Source organism: Macaca fascicularis, chromosome 3 (assembly GCF_037993035.2).
Source record: "Macaca fascicularis isolate 582-1 chromosome 3, T2T-MFA8v1.1".
NCBI classification, from domain to species: Eukaryota; Metazoa; Chordata; class Mammalia; order Primates; family Cercopithecidae; genus Macaca; species Macaca fascicularis.
Window position 1 is genome coordinate 81,549,659 of NC_088377.1, and position 12,887 is coordinate 81,562,545.

Here is a 12,887-nt window from a genome sequence, read left to right on the forward strand (position 1 = left end):
GCTAGAGGGAGATGGTATGTTACACACATCTTCATGACACAGAAACAGTAAAAGATACCATCTTACTAGACAATTTAAGCCAGGACATCTCCAATCTGAAAACCAAACTCTGACCTGGACATGTGTCCGGAATCTATCAGTATATCCTACAACACTCAGAGAAGGACATTTAATTTTTTTTCAACTTTTATTACAGGTTCAGGGGGTACATATGCATGTCTGTTACAAAGGTATATTGGGTGATGCTGAGATGCAAATGTAAAAGAATTCAATCAGTTTTATTTAATTTTAAAGTTCTATTTTTTAAAAGTTTCATATATCTAAGTGGATTTTCCCTTTACTTCATAAAGTGTTACTTTATTATGTAATTCAAGCTTTAAAAAATAATACAGAATAAAATATATAAAAGAAAATGTGAGACTCCCCCGCCCCCACCAGCCAGCAGCATCCCAATCCCCAGCTGCAGCTGTGGAGTGAAGCCCTGTTGACCTGATTCCCAGGTAGTTTCTGTGCATATACAAGTTGCTTTGTTGTGTTGTGTTTTTAAAGAAATGAAAACATACTGTACATAATGTTCTACAGCATATTTTACCTTCAAGCACTAGATGAAAGCCAAAGGGAAATTAGGAGAGAGAAAGGTACACCATCTTTATGATACAGACGCTGCCATGTCTGCCAGCCTCCCCTCGAGACCTGCAAGGCAATCAGGCAATGATGAGGCTGCTGAAGACAAAACCCAGATAAATACCATGGGTTTTTAAGAGGCCTGAAATCACTGGTTCTGGGTAGAAATTTCTGCTGAATTGGTCAATGATGAAATCAAAAGCTGAACGACTGTTAGGAGAATGAGAGTGGGTGTGTGATCCCAAGAATGTTGATATGTGTCATTTTCCTCTGTCTTTTCTTGTCTCAGGTTCTTGTGTAGAACTCTGCTAATACACTGGAAGACTCTAGCATTTTAAAACTAACTGAATTTGAGTTGCCCCTCATGGACACCAATGCTGCAAGGTTGCTGACTTGGGGAGAAATCTCTCTCCTGGCAGCTTCTGACCTCCTCAGAGCCTTCTGTCTCTCTCCCCTCTGCTCACTCTCTGTCCCCTGCTCTGAGGGCCCCCCTGCCCAGAACTGTCACTCATCCCACAATCCTTGCAGCTCTCTTGCCATGACAGACACAGCCTCAAAAGGGCTCTTAGAGAAAGAGTAGTAGCATTGGGGGAACCTGAGATTGATGACTTAGAAGGCACAAACCCAAATTAGAGATCTGCGGTTTACCAGCTAGGTGAGGCCGAACAGCTGGCTATGCTCCCTTAACCTTCCTTTCACCAGCTGTAACATGGGAGTAATACCACCTTCTCTAAGTGCAAGGATGTCATAAACTCCAAATGAGTGAAATGTACTAAAATGTTATTTCTTATTGCAGCAACAAACTGGGAGTGAATTATTGACAGCCCCCAGAAAGCATATCCTCAGGGATGTTCTGGTCTGGCAGCTGGGATGGGAACGTACTAGCCAAACTTGGACTCGGCCTCAAGTCCCATGTCTTCAGAGCCAGCAACCGCCTGATGAGTCATGCCTGCTGAATTGCACCGCTCCTCTGCCTGCTGCAAGCTTCAAAAAAGGCCCCAGGCTCCCTTTTCCTACAAGATATTTCCTGAAGCTTCCTGGTTTCCAGGATTTCATACCATTCAGCTTCCCCTCTGCCCCAGTTTTTATGCTCACAGAGTTCTTAACAAGCACATTGAAAAGGAGAGTTGGACACAGTGTTTGTGACCCTCTGTTTTCCAGTGAGAGTGCCTAGGGAAGGGATGACACATCAGGACACCCGCTTTGCTCAGGCCCTGCTCAGACAGCTTCTCTGATCTAGTCTCCCAGACTGTGAGGATTGCATGTTCCAGGGGAGAACACCTGGACCAGGGGAAAGGATGGTGCCACAACACGGCACTTGCCCTGGAAATGGGAAAAGCTCTTATTACTCCCAGGAAGAAAGGGTTCAAATCACAAGCCCTATCAGAAGGACAATTTTGCTAGGGGAACTTAAGAATCACACAGTATAGTTTGCCTAAAAATGGGCAGTGTCCCCCTTCAAATGCACATATGAATCACAACTCACTTTGTTTGTTACACATTTTTCAAATAAAAAATCCGTCACCTGTTTTGGATCTCTCCCATACCCCTAACTTCATTGAGGCTGCTCCATCTCCTAAGTGGCTTCAAGTGAAAGAAGAAGAAAGCTCTACCTGGGAAGCAGAGAGTCCAAGAGGTTTGCTCTCTGTCCAGAGCTCACCTTTAGTTACAATGTTTTTGCCATGAAGCCTGCATCCCCTGCAGTCTGCCTCTCCATGCTTCCTAGCTCCTCAGTGCTGCTGTGGCTGTTCCCAACCTCAATATTTGGTCCCAGTGACAAATTCCAAATACCTCTTCGGTCTGTCTTTCACCATTCTCCCTCACCACAGACCAGGGGCCAGCCCACTGAAAGGCACCCTCCCACCGTGCCCTTTTACTGGTTTATGTTTTGCATGTGCCATTCCTTCTCTCTGTTCTTTTTTCTCTCTGCAGGGAAATGATCCTCTTTCTTCAGGGCACACTCAAGTCACCTCATCCATTTAGACTTTCTGCACAAGCTTCATTACTCTGATTTCCCCATAAGCATTCTTTTCTAATAGCCCATGGACTTGTCGGTCAGTGTTACTGTTCTTTTTCTTTTTCTTTTTTTTTTTTTTTTTTTTTTTTTTGAGACAGGGTCTCACTCTGTCACCTGGGCTGGAGTACAGTGGTGCCATCTCAGCTCACTGCAACCTCCATCTGGTGGGTTCAAGCGATTCTCATGTCTCAGCCTCCTGAGTAGCTGGGACTACGGGCGCCCACCACCACACCCGGCTGATTTTTGTATTTTTTGTAGAGATGGGATTTTGCCATGTTGGCCGGGCTGGTCTCAAACTCCTGACCTTAAGTGATTCACCCACCTCAGCCTCCCAAAGTGCTGGGATTACAGGCGTGAGCCACCGTGCCTGGCCAGTGTTACCGTTCTTATAGCTCCTAATTCCTCACTTATCTCAATTTCTTGTTGTAGCTATCCTAGAGCAGTCTCTAACATACACAATAAACATGGAATGGTGGCTGTATCACAGTGGGTTGAAGGGGGCCCACAAATGGTCACACCCAATCCTCCTCAGTGAGACCTTTGACTATAATTTCTAGATGTCTTTGTGACAGGCAGAGTGACTGCCACTTAATAAACCCCCAATGAATGTGTGCTGAAAAAGTGAAAGAAATAAGGGAGTTTCTGTGTATAAATGTGACAGGGAGCCCCCAAGCCATGTGCATATTTTAAATCAAACAGTCAGATGAAATGATCAATTGTTTCTCTTATGGCTCATTATTCTTGATTGACTTGTCTGCCTTATCTATCACTGGGGCTCTCCCTAGGCTAAATTGTCTGTGCTTTTTCTGTTTGATCGTTTGGCTCTAGAAATCCAAGCTATAGTCCTTAAAGTTTGATTTTGTTAAATGGAATACTGTGCAATTCAGCAAATTCATTAAATATCATCATCAGTGGATAAAGTGAATAATGTTAATATGAAAATTTAATCAATAACTTCCTTGGCTAATATAAATATATACACACAAGTAGTAGATTGCCTCTTCTTCTACCCTTAATTAGCATCCTTGCATAAATAAGTAATCATGGCTCAATGGGTTGACAAATCAAATGTTCTTGAAACTAAAATTTTTAAACAATGATGTTTATTTATAAAAACTATTGAACGTTGGCTTAGAAAGTTATAGAATTTTAAGGTATCTATTATCTTGAATTGCAAACTTTTAATTAATGGAAAAAATAAAGTGTATATTTAATTTCTGCCCCAAAGACAATAATTTATTCCCCAACAATTTTTAATTATTTATTAAATATTTAGTTTATATATTTTAAGAATAATACTCGCTGTGACTTGAATGTGTTCCCAAAAGTTCATGTGTTGGAAATTTGTTCCTCAACACAGCCGTGCTGGGAGTTGGGGCCTGGTAGGAGGTGTTTGGGTGACGGGGCATTTGCCCTTATGAGTGGATTGAAGTCATTATCTCAGGAGTAGGTTCAAGTATCTCAGACGTGGGTTCTTAATAAAAGGACAAGTTCAGCCCTTTCGTTACCCACCATGGGATGACTTAGCAGGAAGGCCCTTACCTAATGCCAGCCCCTCAATCTTGGACTTCCAGAACTATAAGTCAAATACATTTCTGTTAATTATAAATTACCTAGCCTGTGGAACTCTATTATATCAGTACAAAAGGATGAAGACAATACTGTTTATTAAATAACAGAGACTATGACTTTCAAAGAAATTAAATACAACAGAAACCTCCAGTATTTGAAGGCTTCATTATTTATGAAAAAATATTTTCAAAACATTAATAAAAAATAAAGTTATAAAGCCATTACATTTAAGGATGAGCCAAATGGAATACACATTTTGTAGATAAACAACAGTTGAATACTGACACATGCAAATAGCATAGCCTAAAAGTATATAAATTCAAATAATCTGTATGCTAATAATAGTAAGGCAACCAAATGCATAGTAATAATGGGTTATATTTGGGGCTTTATTTGGACTCAGGAGAATTAGATTATGTTGTGCACTACAAACATGACCATGGCCAAGTTATAGCTTTTATTGAACTCAGTTTTCACATATGGAAAATTTATAATTTTCTCATTTCTGTTTCAGCTCTGAACTTCTATAATTCAATTTGCATAATTTGTCCTGCCATTAAAGATATTTACACTGCAATATCAGTAGAACTCTTTTATCTCATTATAAATATTTACTAATGTAATTAAAAGCACATTCATTCATTGATACAGCAGATATGCATTGAGTGCTTGCTGTATTTCAGGCACTTTGCAGTCACTGCAGATGTGTAAAACAAACAAAAGTCCTTCCCTTATGAAAGGATTTACATTCTAGTGTGTGAGCAGATAATAAGTAAATAAGTGTCATACACAGTGACCACATGTGGCCGCAGAATACATGGCTATAGAAGTGTCAGGGAAAAACAGGTAGGAAAGGGGACAGGGCATGTTGGAGTAGGGTGTTAAACAGGGCAGAGAGGGAGGGTCTCACTGAAGTGTCTTTCTGATTTAGCAGTGTTTTGCACATTGATTTCAATGACTGTGCAATTCTAGGACCAGATGTCAATTTCATAAGGTAGGGCATGACCCTTCATTCGTCATGGTCACACGGCTGTTCCCGTGGGTGTCCATTCTTCTGTCCAGGGTGAAGAGTAGTGCACACTCACCGCAAGCTTCCTCAACACACTTCAAAATATCCTTGCCAAAGTCTACGAATTCCTACTTTCCTTGGTTGGCTGGAAATTAAAATAGAAATGGGCCAATTTTGATTATTTGGGGCTCTCCTCATTATGAAATATTTAAATAAAACACCTTTTTAAAATATCATATATATGATTCTTCCTATTTCTGCCGAATTTATTTTCCAAATAACAAAGTATGTGTGCTGATGTGGTCTGGTATTTTGATTTTTTTTTTATGTTATTGCTGCAGAAAAGCAAAAATTAATAGAGACACTCAGGATATGCACACCTCCTGAAAATAAGCTGTAGTTAGCAAAATCTCCTAAGTAAGAAAGCATATCACTATGATCTTTTAACTCGCCCTTTCCCAGTGATCTTCAGTGTTTCGCTTCATTAAATTCAAAGAAGCTTTAGAAAACCCCAAGCTTCAGGTTCCCTCCCTGCTTTTGGAGACAAAAAATCTGTTTTTTGTTTCGTATTTTAAAAGATAGTTTCAGACAGCTGATAGCTTTCTATTTCTTGGAGAAAACACAGTCATATTAAACAGTGATATTCTGTCCTCTTATATGTTCACAGTTCCAACAGACTTTGCCGTGATTCCTCACACCAATACGGATGCAGGGGAAGACAGAAGTTCTGGGAGGCAATCCACCCAGATCTTCCCTTCATGTGAGAAAACAGCCATTCCTCGAGACCAGACAATACCAGGGAAGCAAGATCCTAACAACTTCTGGGGGCTAGGTGGAAATTCTACCATGTGTGACCTGGAGCTGGGGAAAGAAATGAGGGCTACCTGGCCTGCCGCTGCGTGAGGAGAGCTGCCAGCCTCAGGGCTTCAGGACCTCCTCTGGAGACTTCCAGCCCTCGGCCTGCTGTTGACAGGAAGATAGTTCATGAAACAGCTCAGGGATGGTCTACATCCACCACATACACTGGCTGTTTGGAAAGTTGTCATTTTTAGAGTCTCTGAAGATAATCCAATTACACTGTGTTCAGATGAAAAAATGATCACTGTTCTTTCATGATTATTGGTCTTCAGGTAGTTGTTGTTATTATAAATAACTGAATCACCATTGAAGAAATCTGCCCACAGAATGAAATTCAGATTATCACTGCAAAGTCATCCTTTAAGAATATTGCTAATACTTTTCTTTCTCTCTAATCAAGTCAGCTCTACATTGGAAACAAGATTTCAAAAGCTTGGAGACATGTATATTCATTTCCAAACCTCTAATACTTTTCTCACTTTCTGAAAATCTCTGGGGTAGAAGTGTAGGAAGAAAATAAATGGAGATTAAATGTAAGCACAGGTAGTACTCCAATGGGAGAGAAAATTCACATTTCATGTGACATCACAGAGAGAACAGAATGGTTAAAAAGAGAGAGATCAATTTATCTGAGAGATGAGGTCAAAGAGCTACTTGTGGAAGTAGGTGTATTGATATATAAGAATTTGCATCTATTGACCAGTGGTGGCAATTTAAACCCTCTGGAGGGGTGAAGCTGATAGACTGTTATGAGATAAAGGGGTAGAAGAACCAACAAGAGCATCAGTAGATTGCCTCAGGAGGGCCTGCTGGGTGAGTAACAGGAAGTAGGTCAGCGGATGATGGAGAAATCAAATGGACATAGTGTCATACTTGTAAAACTGAGAAGAACCACATGACATGTCAATATGAGATTGTGGTATGGACAGCAGATAAAAATACTCTGATTATTGGTGATGGGCAAGCTAGACCTCATGCATTTTAATAAGCTGTTTTTTCTTGCACAAATGCTTTTTAAAAAAATATAGTAACTGGGTCTCCAAAGGGGAAAAAAAGATTGTGTTTTCACAGTGATTATGTTGCTTGTGAATAATATGATTTTCTCCCGCATCTCTTCTTGACTTCAATCTCATCCACCTTCTAAATATAAAAAGGACATCCTCTGATATTGCTAGAAAAGGTTACAGATGTTTTTCTCACTCATGTTCAGGCTGTGTTTAAAATTTAAAAATGTAAAGAGGAAGTAGAGTTTAATGTAGATGACATGGGCTGTCTAGCCTGCCCAAAACCCTTGCCCTGGGTGTGCACCTCACAGTAGCATCGAGCTGGGTGCCACACCAGGCTACAGAATAAAGCATGAAGTGTCGAAAAGAGACTGCATAATACTAACAGCTCAAGGTTTATCAGAAGACATAGCCATTAACCAATTATTTTCCTAAACTTTAGTTATTTGTTGAGCACCTAATACGCTCTAGGCTTGCGGTAACAACAGAAAGAAGAAAATCTGTATATATACCTATTTTGATATTCATCTATCTAGCCATCATCTATCCAGGTAGAGAGACAGAATAGATAAATCATGTATAAGTGTGTGTGTCTATTTCTGTGTCATCTATCTCTACTGATTGATCTATTTGTATCTTTATCTCTGTCACACACATCTATTATCTATATCTATCCATTTTCCTCATCTCTTTATCTCTCTAATCTATCGTCTATCTATATCTGTTGATTGATCTCTATCTTCATCTCTAACTCTCTTTCTCACACATACATCTATTTTCTGTATCTTCCTATTAATCTATCCATCCACATCTCTGTATCTATTTGTCTATCTATCTATTTTGTATGCATTGACAGACTCTTGTGAGCCAGGCACTGTGAGAAATACAATAGGTACTGAGAAAAAAGCTCCTGCCCTCAAGAGGCACCCAGGGTCTCATTTGACAGTGCTAAGGGGGAAACTATCTCTCTTCACCTACTGCTTCCCTCAGCTTCTCATGCAGTCAGATCCTTCTGACCCGTTTACTGAGAAGCCATTTCTAACTTGCTTCTCACTTCAGAGAATGAGTTGATGATCCTCTTCTTGGATCCAATGACAGTTGTCACATTTTATTAAAATGTGTTCCTCATACCTTTTATCAGTACTACCTATTTTCCCTGGCACAAAAGAGGCTCTCGACACATGTCAAGTCCTCACCGTTCATTTGGGCAGTACCTTAACTGTGCATAGTCCTGATTGAGCCTGACCACAGCAAGAAATAATTATTTAACAACGCAAATGGCCCAATCTGAGTCATCTGCCTCTCAGTTACCCACAGTGCAGAATGCTAGGGGACATTTATACTTATAGAAATTATGTACATGTTGAAATTTCCACATGCTTAGTGTACTTCTTGGTCATTTTTTCTACCTAGCTGTTACATATTTCAATTTAAAAAGTCACATTTATCTTCACGTCAGGAAACAAGACAGGGAAAACTTTATATACACATGATTATCTATGGCAGCATTGAGCAATGGAAACAGCATAGACTTCAGATTCCGATGAACTAGGTTCTAATATCCAGCTCCTATCTGTGATGATTGTGTGACTTTGGTATTGTGACTTAATCAGTGGGCATCAGCATGCTTATCTGGGAAACATGGAATCACAGTGTCTATCGGCAGCATTGTTTTAAGGACTGAAGGAGGTAATATGAAAATAGCTGAGTGGCACATTATAGGCCCCAAACTAGCAAGGGTTATTAGTATTATTATTAACTTATGAACAGATAAACTGAAACTCAAACACCGAAAGAGACACCCCTGGTGGTGAATTGAAATATGGGGACAGAAGGGAAGAGATTTCTTACAGAATCTTCATGATAGGCTCTGTTTGGCATAGAATAAGTCCACTTATATCTATTCATATGAACTCTACATTTCCTTCCCAAGAACTGATTATCTTGGAAAAGAGCACTGGAGTAGAAGTCTTGCCTATTCTTCTGTTCTATCTTTGTGATTGTGATCCACTGTTTTTACTGTGTGGGCTGATACAGACCTAAAACCTCATTTGCTGATGAGGAGACACCACAACCCACCAAAGATGTCCCCAGCATATTTAGGGGCAGAGGAGGCTCCTAACTGCCAGGGTATATATGAGAAATTCTTAACCCTAATAGAATGCTCCAGGAGTTTGAATTAGTTGTCCATTCACGTCTCCTGGGTTGAGAAACCCAGTGGCAAGGAACTTGATGAAATTTGTTAATGACTGGAGTATAAACACATATAGGACATTGAGCGGCCTGGACAGCTTCTAAAAACACCAGATTCATGGGAAGACAGAGGCATCTTTTAAAGAAAATCATCATACCTCAAGAAATCAAGCCCAGAGTGTCAGATGGGGCCACAGGCATGTGGTTTGAGAAACGGAATCAGGAATAATGGGAGACTATGCCTGGCTGTATCCTACCTCTCTAGGACTATAGTTAAACAAAAGGTGGGGAGAAGACTCCTTTCTCTGTAAGAATTGCTCAAAGTTCAAAGGAATTTTCCTGCTGGGCCCTGAGGAAGAAACACACTAGCATTCATGTTTGCAACCTGGTGGCCAGCAGAGGTCAGCCCAGCATTGTGACCATCTGCACTGTCAACTACTAAGAAAGTGCTGATGGGTGCAGCAAGGCACCATGGTATGTGTATACCTATGCAACAAACTTGCACGTTCTGCACATGTATCCTAGAACTGAAAGCACAATTTTAAAAAAAAAAAGAAAGAAAAAAAAGAAAAGAGAAAGAGCGCTGTTGCTGCAGCCGAGGACTGAGAATAAACAGCATAGCTGAGAACTTAGAGAGCTGCTGGAAGCAGCCCTAACTCAAGGCCCCTAAAGGAAACTGGATAGAGACATATTCTGAGGGTTGATGGGTAAGTTCTTAGGTCACTAGCATTTATAGGAGCTTGAGATACATCAATGAACATAATTGACAAAGTGTCTTCAAGGAGTTTATATTCTACTAGTGGAGAGATAACATGGGCAAATAAAAATATGTAATACAGTGTAAAGTTGCAGAAGAATAGATGAACTAGGGATGCTATTTTGGGAGCGGGGTTGGGGAAAGCACCACTAAAACAGAGACCTCCCATTCAACCACCCTGACAAGCCCCTCATTTAAGAGAATCCCATGATAAATTTACATCATAAAAAAACCTAGAGCAAATTTTCTCCTCATTCCCCAAAATTTCTGTTATAGTATAAAGGATATTCAATATGGTAATTTAAAATACATTGTTACCACCAAATAATTTGTTTCATTGTAAGGCATCAAAAACATAGTAAAAGTCATCAATTACTAGTAGAAATGGTATAAAATATTTATGGCACATTTAATAAATACCACAATGATTGTAATACACAAAATCTCTTTAATTTTATATTTTCGTTTAGGAAAGTTTGAAGGTTTTTGCTTTGAGTTTTGTTTTTTTGCTTTTTGGTTGTTAATGAAGTGTGTAAGCCTGTCATCTGAGAAGCTTATACTCAGCACTTACTTATATATTGAGTTCCTGAAAAATGCCTGCACTTTCCTAGATTTTGGGATGAACAATAAGGAAGTGAGGCATGGTTGCTGTGTTCAAGCACTTCATGATAGAGTACTGGATTTGAAATCCCAGCAGTTTATTTCTGTGAGTCCATTCTTAATAACGTGAGCAAGAAAAAATAAACAAATAAAACAAATAGAGCCTTCCAATAGCAACGTTAATCTATCTTTCTCTGTCACTAAGAATCTTATTGAAAGTATCACACTCTGTGAAATCAAGGTAAAGGATTAGAGAGTGGCTAATTCTTTGCGGACACGGGCACTAGTTCATGCAGGCGTATGCTTCTGCTGACTGAAGACTACGACTGGGAGGGGGCTTGCTGAATAAGGATGTTCAGCTTCTGTGGATGCTGCCAAAGAGTTTTCTAAAGGTTTTTGATCAGTTTGCTCTTCCGCCATCCACGTACGAGAACTCCTGTTGCTCAGCAATCTCATCAACTTTTAAGATTTTGCTAATCTTGTGGTATGTTTTTACTATTCTCCTCTTTCCCTGTCTTCCCCTCCCTACACTTGTAGTGACTAAAGCCTGCATCGTTGTGCACTAGGCCACTTTCTTGTTTCTTCTCCCTATTAGAACCTGTTTCCTACCATCTTTGAGTAGGAAAGTATCTGATAACCAAATGTTTTTTAAATATCCACAATTAAAAGTTGCTTAATGTGTTTCTTTCTATCTTCAACTCTAGTGCTGCCCAGCCAGTGTAGATGAAGTCAGATGCCAGGCGGGCCAGTGTAGACACAAAACATTCCAGGACCCCTACTCCTATCAGTAGTCACTAATAAGATCATTTATCTCAGCCTTCACATTGTAGTCCTTCCAATGGCTGGTGACAGGAAAAGAAAAGTCGCTAAGAATAAAAATGTTTCTATTTCTATTTCCTGCAACTAAATAAAAACACGTAATCCTTTGCATCCCAAAACTGTCTTTGCAGTTGTTATTTTAGCAGGAAAATCTTACTGCCATCTCTACATCAGAGACAGCTACTAAGTTCTATAGTAAGTTCAGCTCTAAAAAGTCTGCAATTTTTTTGAATAGGTTGTGACCCTGTTATTGCTATGTAAATTTTGATTTATGTGTACTAAATGTAAAATTGTGGGGGTTTTTATTTTGTTGTTGTTCTTTCTTTTTTTTTTTTTTTCTTTTTGACATTTTCCTTATGTCCCATATGGCTTTGTTGAATTTCTTATTTAAAGAAATACTTAAATAAATGTAAATATATAAATATTTATTATTTTTAAAAGTACCTACTCAACTAAACACTGCTGATGTCCTGTGATAAAGAACTATACATAAAATCCTGAAATAGAAGTTGTAAGTTATTATAAATAAAACTGAAAGCAATAAGCAATTTAGAATGTAATATTTGCAGTATATGACAGATGACTGGAATCTTTGATCTATGAATCTCTCTCAAATCTCATTAAGAGAAAAAGTCTTATGGTAGGGCATGGGTAAAGGATTTTAAAAGGCAATTTATTTTTAAAAATAAAAACTTAGAATAGCTAATATAAAAAACACTTCAGGCACAACAGTAATCTAAGAAACACATTAAAAAGCACTGAGAAAGATTTTTAAAAATCTATTATATTAGCAAATATTAAATAAAATAAACCAGTGTTGGCAAAAATGTAGAGACTTGTTATTAATGAAGCAGATATTGATAAACAGCTGAAGAAAAATTAAAACTTTGCTTTCTGACTAGGATGCTGAGCTTTGACCTTGCCTTCATCCCTTCTTTTCTTGAATTGTTGATAGAGGACATACTCTTTGACCTGACACATGTTTTTCCACTGGACAGCTCCACATGTTGGTACTAGTTGAAGGAAAGTTCGACTGAGAGTGTAGAGTTGATTCAACCTCCTCTTGGCTAATTTTTGTATTACAGCTTTATTGAAATATAATTCACATACCATAAAATTCACCTCTTTATAGTATGAAATTTAGCAGTCTTTAGTATACTCAAGAGTTATGCAAACACCGCTACTATCTAACTTTAAATAATTTGCCTCCCCCAAACACAACCGTACCAAAAAATCCCCCACTCTCATCAGAAGTCACTCCCACTACTTTCTAGGTTGATTGCACCTGGAAAAGTAAAATACAAATTATCTTTAGACAAACGTACCCTCAATCCAGACTCTTGATATTTCCAAAGATTTAGACGAATCAGAATTGAATAAAAAATAAAAAGTTAATAAAACAAAACAAGCAACTGTGAGAAAGAATAAGAACAC